This window comes from Myotis yumanensis, unplaced genomic scaffold (assembly GCF_028538775.1).
Source record: "Myotis yumanensis isolate MYYU_CA2020_CCGP unplaced genomic scaffold, mMyoYum1.0.hap1 SCAF_9, whole genome shotgun sequence".
Taxonomy (NCBI): Eukaryota; Metazoa; Chordata; class Mammalia; order Chiroptera; family Vespertilionidae; genus Myotis; species Myotis yumanensis.
In genome coordinates this window covers 22,689,023-22,703,873 of record NW_027223760.1, presented here as the reverse complement: position 1 = coordinate 22,703,873, position 14,851 = coordinate 22,689,023, and positions in this window count along the sequence as shown.

Genomic DNA, 14,851 nt, shown 5'->3' with positions numbered 1-14,851 from the left:
TAGGCGAGTGGAGCTGGCATTACAAGTGGAGGAAACTGTGACTATGGCTCAGAGCATGACTGGCCTGGCAATCAGGACAGAGTAAGAGATAAACAGAGAAACTGATTGGCAAGAAAACTTGAATAATATACAGAGGAATTAAGGTTTAATTCTGTTGGCAATAACAAAACAGTGCAAGCCCGGCTGGTGTGGCTCAGAGGTAGTGTCCACTTATGAACCAGGAAATCGCGGTCGATTCCTGGTCAGGGCAACATGCTCTATCCCCAATGTGGGGCGTGCAGGAGGCAGCCAATCAATGATTCTCTCTCATCATTGATGTTTCCATCTCTCCTCCCTTCCTCTCTCTGAAATCAATAAAAAATATTAAAAGAAAACTGCAAAGTTCTGATCAAAGTGATATGTGTAAGGACATTAGTCAGGCGACATGAGGATGGTATGAAGGCGAGAGGCTGGGCCATTTTGAAGGAAGCTGCTAGTGATTTATGGAATAGACTGTCATCAGGGCATAATATTCCCACTGGAAAAATAATTTGAAACATTATGACCTACTTCCATTATTTTTTCTGTGATGCAAATGAAATGACTTTTATAACATGTCCAAGGTCTGAGCCACAGAGAAAGTGATCTGATATCATACTGATGTTTTGCTTTGTGAACTTTCTCCACGTATTTTTCAATCTGGTTGTTACTGTGGCAGCTTTGAAGTCCTGTGAAATTTTCTCAATATTCTGTGTATTAGGGAGAAAGCTAGGTAAATGCTTACCACTCTGCCTGAAAATTCTTCAAGTATGAAGGTTCTATCATTCCTTGTCTGGGATTTCTTGGGAAATATGAGGAATAATCACATAATTGTAATATAGTATCTTTACACTGGAGATAAAAGAGAGTGAAGTGAGAAGATCCTAATGTTCTTCAGTTCAAAAGGAAGAAGGTATTCTAAGTCTCTCTCTCTCTCTCTCTCTCTTTCTCTCTCTCTCTCTCTCTCTTTCTCTCTCTCTCTCTCGTACATACACTTGTGTTCTCTAGGCTTCTTGCTGGCCTACACAAAGGCCAGCAGGAAGGCAGATTGAGAATATTCTCATCGTACTGTCTATAGCTACTGGGCCAGGTTCCCATCAGTGGCAGCTGCAATAGCCATGGCTACACATTTAAAATGTCTGTTCCCTAGAAACAGAAGGAAGCAGAGTTTCAGGTTTGGGAAGGAAGGAAAGTGTTCAACAGGGACCAGGGAGGAGAGAATGTCTTGGTGGTTCCTGAATGGCATTCGGAGTCCCGGAGAAAGCTGAGCCCTCCTACAGGCATAACAAGACTGCCAGTGTGTTTTAGAGACTCTTCGAAGTGATTTGACACAGTCCTAGTCTTCAAACTCATGGAAGGCTGCAAAGTGCTTCTCTCCTGATCCTGAGCCACCTCCCTACCCAGTTCCTCAAGAGTCTTAACACATGTCATAACACGGTCCTTTTGTCAGGGCCAGGAGAAGCTGTCCTGTATCGACAACCTATTACAGTACTTGATTTGCTACAAGTAGCTTCTTGATTTCTGAGTCATTCTCATAAAATATGTTGGCATTTTGAAGTCACACATTCAGTGTTGACTCTTTGTGATTTGCCTCTGGAACTTCCACTCAAAAAGAATGAACATGAGCCCTGGCCGGTTTGGCTCAGCGGATAGAGCGTCAGCCTGTGGACTCAAGGGTCCCAGGTTCAATTCCGGTCAAGTGCATGTATCTTGGTTGCGGGCACATCTCTGGTGGGGAGTGTGCAGGAGGCAGCTGATTGATGTTCTCTCTCATCGATGTTTCTGACTCTCTATCCCTCTCCCTTCCTCTCTGTGAAAAATCAATAAAATATATTTTAAAAAGAAGAATGAACATGAAAGTATCTGTGGGATATCCATGTGTATCCTTGAGGCCTTGGTTGCTTCCTTATGGTTCAGTTGACACCCTGGTTAGAATTTGGAGCATAATTGTTGCCAGTTATCTCTTTTTCTGGTGTTTCTTATTTTGCAACTAAGAGCATCAAGTCAGAAGGAATGGGCAAAATGGGGAAGGGACTAGATAAGCTACCTCTTCAGAGAGGCAGCACAATATATTTGGAGTTAGAGATAAGTTGAACCTTACTAGGCAAGAACCTTTGAGCAACTTGTTCTAAGTCCCTATTTCTTCTTCCTTTACAAAAATCAGATGTTATCCATTGTGTTCCTATATACCAGCAATGAACAACCTGAAAAGGTAATTAAGATGGAAATGACATTTATAAGGCATACAAGAGAATTAAATACTTAGGGGGAAAATCTAATCAAGGAAATGAAAACTTATACACCTAAAACTACAAAACATTGCTGAAAGAAAATTTAAAATACCTAAATAAGTCGAAAGACATTCTGTGTTCATGGGTGGAAGACTTAACATTGTTAAGATGTCAATACTACCCAAAGTGATCTGTAGAGCCACCTCAATGCCTATTAAAATTCCAACAGCCTTTTTCACAGAAATGGAACAGTTGATCTCAAATACATATAGAACTGCAAGGGGCCTTGAATAGCCAAAACAATCTTTTTTTAAAAATATATGTTTTTATTGATTTTTAGAGAGAGAGGAAGGGAGAGGGATAGAGAGAGAGAAACATTGATAAGAGAGAAACGTCATCGGTTGGTTTCCTCCTGAACAACCCCTACTGGGGATTGAGCCTGCTACTGGGGCATATGCCCTGGCGGGGAATCAAACCAGTGACTTCTTGGTTCATGGGTCGACACTCATACCATGCCACACTGGCCAGGGCATAGTCCAAACAATCTTGAAAAAGAATAATGAAATAGGAAGACCACACGTCCTGATTTTGAAACCTACTATAAAGCTGCCGTAATTAAAACTATGATACTGGCATAAAGACAGACATATAAACCAATAGAATAGAATAGAAAGCCTAAAAATAAACGCTTACATATATGGCCAATTGACTTTTTATAAGGTGCAAAGACCATTTAATTGGAAGGAACATCTTTTAAACAAATAGTGATAGGAAAACTAGGTATTTATATGTAGAAGAATGAAGTTGTACACTTACTTACCTTACCCAATATACAAAAAATTAACTCAAACTGAATCAAAGACCTAAGTTTAAGAGTTAATACTATAAAATTCTTAGAAGAAAACATTCAGGAAAAATATGCATAGCATTGGATTTGGCAACAATTTCATGACTATGACACCAGAAACACGAGCAATTAAAAAAACAGATTAATTGGACTTCTTCAAAATTAAGAACTTTTGTGCATTAAAGGATACAATTAAAAAAAAGACAACCAATAAAATGGGAGAAAATGTTTGCAAATCATATGTCTTATAAGGAATTAATATCCAGAATATATAAAGATTTCCTACAACTCAACAACAAAACAAACAACCCAATTTAAAAGGGGCAAAGATTTGCTAAATGGTTAGAATGTTGGCCCACACACTGAAGCATTGCAGGTTTGACTCCCTCCCTCCCATTCTCTCTAAAGATTAATGGAAAAAACATCCTCGGGTGAGGAATAACAATAAATAAATAAATAAATAAATAAGCAAAGACTTGAATAGAGATTTCTCTTAAGAAGATATACAAATGGCTGAAGACACATGAAAAAAAATCCTCAACATCACAAGTCATTAGGGAAATGCAATCAAAACCACTATGTGATACAACTTCACAACTACTAGGGTGGCTATTAAAAATAACATGAAAAATAAGTGTTAGCAACAATGTGAAGAAATTGGAACTCTGTGCATTGCTGCTAGAAATGCAAAATGGTGCAACTTTGTGGAAAACTCTGGTGGTTTCTCGAAAGTCTAAATGCAGAACTACCATATGACCTAGCAATTCCACTTCTAGGTATATGTCCAAAAGAACTGACAGCAGGAATTCAGAAAGTTGTACACTAATGTTCATAGCAGCACTATTCACAATTGCCAGAAGGTAGAAACAACCAAAGTGCCCATCAATACATGAATGGGTGAACAAAATGTAGCCTATACATACAAGGGAATATTATTCAGCATTTTGATACAGGGTACAATATGATGGACCTTGAAAACATGCTTAGTGACATAAGCCAAATACAAAAGGACGAATATTGAATGATTCTGCTTCTATGAGCTGTCTAGAACAGGCAAATTCATGGATACAGAAAATAGAATATAGTTTACTAGGGGTAAAGCGGAGGGAAGAAAGGGTTGTTGTTTAATGGTTTAGAGTCGTGGTCGGCAAAACGCGGCTCGCGAGCCACATGCAGCTCTTTGGCCCCTTGAGCGTGGCTCTCCCACAAAATACCACGTGCTGGCGCGCACGCACAGTGTGATTGAAACTTCGTGGCCCATGCGCAGAAGTCGGTATTTTGTGGAAGAGCCATGCTCAAGGGGCCAAAGAGCCGCATGTGGCTCACGAGCCGCGGTTTGCCAAGCCGCAGTTTGCTGACCACTGGACTACTATAGAGCTTTTGCTGGGGAGATGAAAAAGTTTGGGGCCTAGATAGTAGTGATGGTTACACAACATTGTAAATATATTTAATGCCACTGAATTGTAAATTCACAAATGGTTAAAATGATAACTAGCATGTTATATGTTATGTATACTTTTCTTCATTAAAAAAGAGAGAGAGAGAGAACCCTGGCCAGGTGACTCAGTTGATTGGAGCATCATCTCATACACCAAAAGGTTGCTGGTTCAATACCCGGTCAGGACACATATGTACCTAGGTTTCTGGTTCAATCCCCAGTCAAGGTGCATGCAGGAAGCAATGGATCGATATTTCCCTCTCACATGGATGTTTCTCTTTCTCTCCCTCTCTCGCTCTAAAAAATAAATATAAACATATCCTCAGGTGAGGATTAATTTATAAAAAAGAGAGAACCCTGGCTGGTGTTCTCAGTGGTTAGAGCGTCAGTCCGCACACAGAAGGGTGGTGGATTCTTCTACTCTCTCTAAAAATCAATGGAAAAATATCCTCAGGTGAGGATAAACCAAAAAGAGAAAGAGAGGAGAAAGAAGAGAGAGAGAGAGAGAGAGAGAGAGAGAGAGAGAGAGAGAGAGAAGCATATCACTATTTAGCCAAAAGGAATCTAATGAAGATTAATATTAACATGAGAAATCTTGGTCCTTAAATTCTTAATAACTGTCAATTTCACTTCCTTTATTTTATCTCTGACATCTTTCCCATGGTGCCATTTTAATAATTCTGGAAGCCCAACTAGTAGCCAACATTGTAGAAATGTGTCTGGTTTGAGAAAAAGTAATCTTACCCCATTCCAGTCTGTGCTATCAGATTTTAGGTCTTTCTGGTTCTGTTTTTGTACTGCGGAGCACAGTTTTCCTCTCCTCAATAAATGGCACCATCATTTCCTTTACCCAGCCGCACTGCTAGGAATCTTGGAGTCATCTTTGATTCCCCTCTTTCACTAACATCTCACACGCAATCCATCAGCTAACCCTGTCACTCCAACTATTCCTCATCACCTCCACAGCTACCAACCTGGTCTGAGTTACTATCATCTGTCACCTGCGCCACTCCAAGAGCTTCCTAACAGAGCTCTCTGTTTCCCCTTATCCTCCTACAACCTATTCTCCAGCCAGGTGCTGGGGTGATCCTTTTAAAAGGTCATATCATATCATTCCTGGGCTCAAAACTCTCCGATGCTATCTCATAACACGTAGAGTAAATCTTCAAGATATCATCAGGACTTTACAAAGGCCCTGACCACCCCTAGCAACCTCCTGGATCTCATTTGGTGCGACTCTTTTTCTAGCTCATTCCATCTCAGACATGCAGTTCCTTTTGCTGATCCTTACACACACCAACAAGCTCATGCCTTAGGACCTTCGCACTCGTTCTCAAGTTAACTAAAATCTCGGTTCAACTATCTCTCCTCAAGAAGGCATCCCTTACAAATTGCTCCAAAGAAAACTAAATATTTAAGTTTAAATCTAACAAAAATATGAACATGATCTATATGATGAAAATTATTGAATGCTGATGAAAGTAATAAAAGACAACCTAAATCCTTGGAGAGACACACTGTGTTCATGGATTGGAAGATTCAATGTAGTGAAGATGTCAATTTCCTATACATTGATTCTCTAAACCTCTCAGTTTAACAGAATTCCTATCAAAATCTCAGCAAGTTTCTCTGTAGACATAGGCAAGTTTATGCTAAAATTTATTTGGAAAGTGAAAGGCACTAGTATAGACAACATAATTTTTGGAAACGAAGAATAAATTGGGAGAAATCACTTCTCAATATTAAGACTTACTATATAGCTACAGTAATCAAGACAATATGGTACTGGCAGAAAGATCCACACATTGATCAGTGGAACAGAATAGGAACCCTAGAAATATGACCACAAATGTGCCTAATGTCTTTTGACAGAGTAGCAAAAGAAATTCAATGGAGAGATAACCTTTTCAATAAATGGTGTTGGAGCAATTAGACATCCATAAGCAAAACTTGTGAAACTCAACCTAAATTTGACACCTTATACAAAAATTAACTCAAAATGAATCATGGACTTACTAGTACATGTAAACAAAAACTATAAAACTTCCAGGAAAGAATACAGGAGAAAATTTTCAGAACCTATATGACTAGACAAAGAGTTCTTAGACTTGACACCAAAAGAATGGCCTACAAGAGGGAAAATAGATAAATTGTACCTCATCAGAATTTTTAAAAACTTTAGCTCTGCAAAAGTCACTATTAAGAAAATGAAAAGATAAATTACAGACTGGGGGAAAGTATTTACAAAGCACATATCTGACAAAGGTCTAATATCTGGAACATATAAAGAACTCTCAAAACCAGTAATATGAAAACAAACAATACAATTAGAAAATGGGCAAAAACATGCAGACACTTCACCAAAGAGATTATAGAGGTGGCAAATAATACATGAAAATATATTCAACATCATTAGTCATTAGAGAAATGTGAATCAAACCGCAACGAGATATCCCAACACACTTATCAAAATGGTTGAAATGAAAAACAGTGATTAACACCAAATGTTGGCAAAGCCATGGAGAAACTGAATCACTCACACATCGTTGGGGAATGTAAATGACAGTTATTCTGGAAAACAGTTTGTTAGTTTCTGAAACAAAACCAAACCATACATATGCTTATCACACAACCCAGCAATCACACTTCTGGGCATTTAGCCAAGATAAATGAAGACTTATTTTCACGCAGGAACTTGTACACAAATATTCATAGCAGTTTTATTTGTCATCGCTCCAAACTTGAAACTCACCAAATATCTTTTCATGGGTGAATAGTAAGCAAACTGTGGTACATCCATACCATGGACTACTACTGAGAAATACAAAGGAACAAACCATTGGTTCACCTAACTTGGATGGATCTTAAGGGAATTATGCTGAGTGAAAAAAGCCAATCTGTATGATTCTATTGATATGACATTTATGAAATAACCTAATTATAGAAATACAGATCTAATGGTTGCCAGGGTTTAGTGATGGTGAGGAGGGATGGGTGTGGCTATAAAGAGATGTGGCTAACAATGACATCTCTTGTGTTGATACAGTTGAGTATTTTTTTGTCATAGCTTTATTGAGTATAATTCATAGATGCAGTTCAGTACCTTGATTGTAGTGATGATTACACAAGGCTACAAGTATGATAAAATTACACAGAGCTATGCACACATACTCAAATGAGTGCATTTATAACTGGTGATGTCAATTCCTTGATTTTAATATTTTATTATAATTGAAAAAAATCTTAGCATTGGGGGATACTAGGAAAAATGTGTGGGGCTTCCCTGTATATTTGTTTGCAACCTCCTGGGAGTCTAAAAAATTATTTTAAAATTATTTTTAAAATTTAAGGCATTTTAAAAAAACTGCCTCACCCGAAATAGCACCTCTTCTGTCACTCTCTACTTTCAAACTTGCTTTATTTTTCTTCAAATACTTTATTTCCACCTGACAAAATAATGTATGTATAAGGTATAACGTATTTTGCATAAATCTGTCTCTTCCAGTACACTTAGAAAGACAGGAAGTTGTTGTGTTCTCCACTGTACCTTGTTGAGTGAACACGTGAACCTGCCTTCCTGTAGATGTACATTTCATTTAGTGTGTATATACATAAATTAGCCTTTACAGCTTGCCAGAAACAATACCTTTATCAAGGTATCTACCCCAGACTCTCCATTCAGAAGAATTTCAATTGCCTTTTTTTCAGTAACTACATTTTAATATGTGCAATTCTCTAGCAGGGACTTTTATCTCATTCTATTCCTTCCTTCCTGGCTCCAATCAGGCCTTTGGGAGTATGTCCTCATTTAGTGTCTTTCTGGGATATTTAAACCTTCAACTATAAGAAGGCAGCAAATTAAAGGTCCTTGAATCTGACAGATTTCACCTTGTGTTCTTCATAAAGACCTTTAGGAGGCCAAGGCTTCAGAGTGAGTTGTTCAAATAGAATGAAACAACTTTGTAAGAAAAAGAAACAGTGCAAAGAAAGATCATTAAACTCTCAGCCATCTATCTTATTACAAGTGATCATGATATATTTTATTGTGCATCTGTGGGAGGCAAAATAATAGGTCCTAAAGATGTCCATGTCCTAATCCCCAGGACCTGTGAATATGAGACCTCACATTGCAAAAGGGACTTTGAAGATGGAAGAAATTAAGATTAAGGATCTTGAATAATATTCTCCGTATTTTATATCCAGTCTGTAACTAACCTTTCCCACTATTCTCCTAAAAAAGTCACCATTCCATTTAGTCCAGTATCTACATTATAATGCTCATACACCAAGAATATTGGACATCATGGCATATCTTTTCTCACTCCTTACAATTGATCAAAATAATACCCTGCTCGAATGATGATAAAACATAAGTCACTGTAGTGATTCCTCATAATACTGTCCTCCATTTGTTTATTTGTTTGTTTACTGGCCTGGGATGCTCTTCCATAAAGAAGAAGAAGAAAAAGATTAAGGACCTTGAAATGGGGAAATCAGCCTGGATTATGCAGATGGACCCAATCTAATCACAGGAGTCTTCACAAACAGCAAACCTTTCCTGTCTGTAGAGAACTAGAGATGCTGTTGTGAGAAGGACTTGACCTGCTGTTGCTGTCTTCAAAGATGGAAGGAAGGGGCTTGAAGAAGCTGGAAAATTCAAGGAAAGACTCTCTCCTGGAACCTCCAGCAAGGAATGCAGCCCTGCCAACATCTTGATTTTATTTATTTACTAGAGGCCTGGTGTACAGATTCGTCCAGGGAGTGTCCAGCCCATCTGGCCCGCTCCCAATTGGCCGGACTCCAGCAGCAAGCTAACCTACCAGTCGGAGCATCTGCCCCCTGGTGGTCAGTGCACATCATAGTGACTGGTCGAATGGTCAAATGAACGGTCGGATCCTTAGCATATTAGGCTTTTATTATATAGGATTGTTTATTTTGTTAATCCTCACCTGAGATATTTTTCCATTGATTTTTAGGGAGGCTGGAAGGGAGGGGAAGACACAGAGAGAGAGAAACATCAATGTGTCTGATGTGAGAGAGACACATGGATTGGTTGCCACACCCCAATTGGGGCCTGGGATGAAGCTTGCAACTGAGATACATGCCCTTGTCAGGAATGGAACCCATGACCCTTTAGTCGCCAGCTGAGGCTCTATCCACTGAGCCAAACCGGCTAGGGCCAACACCTTGATGTTAGCCCAGTGAGACCCACAGCAGTCTCCTGACTTACAGAACTATATAATAGTAAATTTGTGTTGTCTTAAGTACTAAGTTTGTGGTGAGTTGTTACAGCAGCAATGGGAAACTAATATAGTATCTTACTCTGTTTATAGCTTTTCTATTAACTTTGCTTGTAAGCCACAGAAACCAAGTTGAGCTTCCTAAGCAAACAAAGCAAGCTTCTCTGTAAGAAGTGTCCCAGGGGGCCCAAGTCAGCACAGCTGTAGAACTGCAAAAAGGTAGGACCGTAGTGAAAGCTGCCACCAGAACTACCCTTCCTCTATCCCTTTTGTCTGCATCCCGATACTCTGTTCCCTTCTGCTTTCTGTAAACAGACCTTCTTTGCTACTTAGTCCATAGGTGTGAGAAGGCTGAGCCTCAGCCTCCCCTTGTCCTCTCTTTCTTCATCAGACCAGTCAGCCCAGGCTGTGACTAGAATCTCATTCTCAATTCTGAAGTCCCAGAGAAGAAAGCGTTTGGCAGGATGGGCTAGATGCCCACTGTGGGTTGAATTGCACCCCCCCCAAAAAGATATGTTGAACCCCTAATCCCTTAGGACCTCAGAAGGTGAACTTATTTGGAAACAGGGTCATTGCAGATGTAATGAGTTAAAATGTGGTCATACTAGAGTAGAGAGGGCCCTTATCTATATATATAAAACCCTAATATGCAAATAGACCAAATGGTGGAACAACCGAACAACTGGTTGCTATGACATGCGCTGACCCCCAGGGGGCATGCGCGGAACATGGTGGGCAGCAGCAGCAGGTGGCAGAACGAGGAATGTGGTAGGTGTCAGCTGCAGCGAGATGATGGATTCGGTGAGCAGGGGCACCACACCAAGGTGGGGCGCTGGTCGCTGTCATCGGGGCGAGCCTCTGGTGGTTACTGAAAATTCTTTGCTCCCGTGTGCTGTGGTCTGGCCCAGCGCTCATACCCACAGCCGGCGCCAGAGCCACCACTTGCACCCGCTGCTGGCGTCCAGCGCCAGTCCTGATTGCTCAGCGCCATCAGCAGGTGCGAGCAGCGGCTGCCGGCCCCAATTGCCTCTGAGGGCTTCTCCACCTCCCCCTGCTCCTGAGGGGCTATTGGGCAGCAGCCGCCACTCACACCTGTTGATGGCACTGGCCCCCCTCGAAGCCGCTGCTGGCACCAGCCTCAATCTCAGTGGGTGCAAGTGGGGCCGTCGCCATCAGTGGGTGGGAGCGGTGGCAGCGGGAGCAGGTCTGCTGGCCGACAGGGGACTGGGGGCTGCGGCGAAAGGGGCTGGGCAGGGGCACGGAGGATGACTCGAGACCCGCCCCTGTGCCCACCGCAGCCTTGGGGCCCACAGTTCCTTTCAAGGTGCACAAATTCGTACACTGGGCCCCTAGTTTCTGTATAACTTGTGTCTTTATAAGAAGAAATTAGGACACAGACACAGAGGTAAGATAGCCAGGTGAAGATAAAGGCAGAGATCGCAGATAGTTGCCATAACCCAAGGAATGTCTGGGGCTACAGAAGCTGAAAGGAGTAAGGAAGAATCCTCCACTAGAGGCACCAGAAGGAGCATGGCCCTACCAATACCTTGATTTTGGACTTCTGGGCTCCGGAACTGTGAGACAATAGTTTCTGTTGTTTTAAGCCACCCAGTTTGTGGTACTTTGTCACAGTAGCTCTAGGAAACTAATATAGTGCCCAAGCTTGATCCAGTCAGCTATGTCTAGGAGACCACGTGTTGTAGTACAGAGATGGCTCCTCAAGACTCACCCCTATGGCTTGAGGAGTAGGGTGCCAGTTTCCAAAAAAGGAAGAATCATTGTGAGCTAGGCAGATGCACTGAAAACTGTCCACTACAGCTCCCTAGAGCTAGGACAAATACGATATTCTGACTCATTTTTGTTTGTTTGTTTGTTTGTTTTGCATGAAAATATTTAATTATTTTACCTTCTGGAAAGCATTTCAGTGTATGAGGTGGGATATTAATCTAAGTTACTTCTTTTCCATAGCATAATTAGTGTAATCCATTTGCCCTAACACCTGTGTATTGGTGTACTGATAATTGAAAACGTTTCTGGAATCTCTATGCTATTCCATTCATCTGATGGATTTACCAGATTCCTGGCATGGTTGTGAGAGGGACTTAACTTCCAACCTGAGTTCTAGAGCATGGCTATCCCTTGCTTTACTCCCTCCTCTAAGTGTTTTATCTATGGGTGAAACATCTAATTACTCAACTTATTTTTAGGGGGTGGGGGCTCTCACAATGTTTCTAACCATTTTAGATGAATGGATCAGGAGAACTCTTCTGGCGGAAGAAGGTGTGCCCTTTCTGTGTTCCCTTTTTGAAACTAGTCCCTGACATTGTAACATATTTGGTCTTAGGGATGGGACAAGCCAGTAAGCACTCAATAAATATTAAGTGATTATTAGAACAAAGGCCAGATAACACCTACCTCAAACTCTGCTAGTATCCAACAATTGCTCATTCCTACCTCTCCCCACCTTAAGTCATGCATGCGAGTGGTAAGCTAAGTAATGGCCACCCCAAAATGTCCATGTCCTAATCCCTGAAACCTCCTGGTTTTATTACCTTGCATGGTAAAAGGGACTTTATCAATGTGGTTAAAATAAGAATCTTAAAATGGGAAGATTATTCTGGATAATCTGGGTGGGCCCAATATAATCATCACGGTCTTATCAGGGCACATGGGAGAGTCAGAGAGAAAAAGGAGATGTGACCATGGAAGCAGAAGTTGGAGTGATGTGCTTTGAAAGATGGAAAATGGGGCCAGGAATGCAAGTGGCTTCTAGAAGTTGAAAAATGGATCCTCTAGAGGCCTCAGAAGGAACTCAATTCTGCTCATACCTTGCCTTAGCCCAGAGAAACCCATTTTGAATTCTGACTTCCAGAACTGTCAGATAACAAATTTGTGCTGTTTTAAGCCACTAAATTTGTGGTAATTTGTTACAGCAGCAACAGAAAATGAATACAGAGGGAATCAGAATTTCATTGAACATTCTGCAAAACTGGCGCTCCTGGACTCCAGTCCTTGTTTAAATTGTAGGGTTTGAGGCCCACAGAACCTAGTGGTACCTTTCTTGCCATGTCACTCCAGCCAGATTTTCACCATCCTTTAAGTCAGCTGTCGCCAACCTTTCGGACCTCACGGACCACCAGTGGTCCATGGACCACCGGTTGGCGACCTCTGCTCTAAGTCTTTTCTCTCCATTTCTGACTATCCAGCCTGATATCCACTACTCCAACAATCTTCTTCTTTGAACCTAGACTTAATAGCTGTTCTAAAATACTAGTGTTAACCCCACATACTTGAAACTGGGGTTATTAGAAACATGGAAATTCAGGGAGCAAATTAAGGGGAAACATGAAATAACAGAAATCATGAAAAACAATCTTTTAAAAATTGGGGCAATATTTTCTCCTCCCAGTATCAGGCCAAAGAGAAAGCTAGAGAGATACTGATACCAGAGACACTGAGGAACAAATCTAGCTAGAAACACTGAACCACACTACAAGCTTCCGAACATTTGCTCAGATTGGTTTAAGACCTGGGGCTTGGGCAGAAATTCCCGACCTTTTGTCCAAGCCCAGAAGCCTAGATACCGAGAGACAATAGAGACTTAAGTAAAAATACAGCTTGGAGTTTAAAAAATCTGGATTTGAATACTGGTTCTGTGGACCACCATTTTTCTTTTTCTTTTTTCCCCTCCCTCCCTCCCTCCCTTCCTTCTTTTCTATCAAAAATAGGTCTTTATTGATTTCAGAGAAAGGAAGGGAGGAGAGGGAGATAGGAACATCAATGAGAGAGAAACATCAATCTGCATGTGCCCTGACCTGGGAATCAAATGGGCGACCTGGTGCCACACCAGCCGGCTGTGGACCCGTTTTTGGTCTCTTTCTCCACGAGGCCCTAAAAGACCCTAAAAGACCCTCCTGTCAGGTGAGCTCACCAAAAGGCAGTGAGCTGGGAAGATGTATCACTCCAACTCCTAACCCAAAACACGGATTTCTGGACCTGTGTCTCCAAAAGAAGAAAAAGTATAAAACGCCCGTCTCTGGTACTAAGAAAGCGTGCTTTTCAACTCCTCTCTCCCAGAAGAAAAGGCCCTTGCTTTTAATTTTTTATTTGTGATGATTTTGTTTTTTCTTTCCGTTCTGTTACTAGCTGGAACGAAACGTTGGCTGGGGCCCCAGGCGGCTGCTGGAAAGGCGCCCTCCCAGGAGCAGAAGGCTCGCTCAGGAGAGACTGGGGGCGGGAGAGAACTCGCAACTCTGCCTCCCCCGCGCCGCAGGGATTCTCTCAGGTCTTCCCTGGGCTCCCTAGTCGGAGCCCCCCGCCTGCAGGGGCGGGCGAGGAGACTTCGGGGCACCCTCACGGCGCAATGGGGTCACGCAGCCCAGCCCCCCGCTCCCCGGAGGGGGGTGAGCTGGGGAGCTGGTTCTGGCGGCCGCGGGGGCGAGGACCACCCACGATGGCCCCGCCCCGGCCCCGCCCTCCGTCTCGCCCGCGGGCCTCCCCGCTCGCGGCCCTTGCACGCTCCTCTGGGCCCGAGGAAGCCCCGCTCTCCGCTCACATGTTTTTCTGAGTCTTCTCCTAAGCAAGATGGGCTGTGGCAGCGGTTCTCAACCTGTGGGTCGCGACCCCTGTGGCGGTCGAACGACCCTTTCACAGGGGTCGCCGAAGACCATCCTGCATATCAGATATTTACATGACGATTCATAACAGTAGAAACATTACAGTTATGAAGTAGCAACGAAAATAATTTTATGGTTGGGTCACAACATGAGGAACTGTATTTAAAGGGCCAGAAGGTTGAGAACCACTGGGCTCTGGTGACCAGCTCTTTCAGATAAAGATGAAGGGGGCTGGAGGGCCAGGACTGGGCGTGAGGAGGTGGCCTTTGCCCTCCTCGCTCCTGTCTCACCCGGGGAGAGCGCTAGATCTCGATATCCACACGTATCTTTACCTACCCCTACCCTAAAAGTTTTGGGTGGCAAATTTTAGTTCACTTTTAGTTTGGAAAAAAGAAAATTAACATTAGGTTTGGGGATACAATTAACGCATTTCCACATCAGAATTGGGATCTTTCGACCTA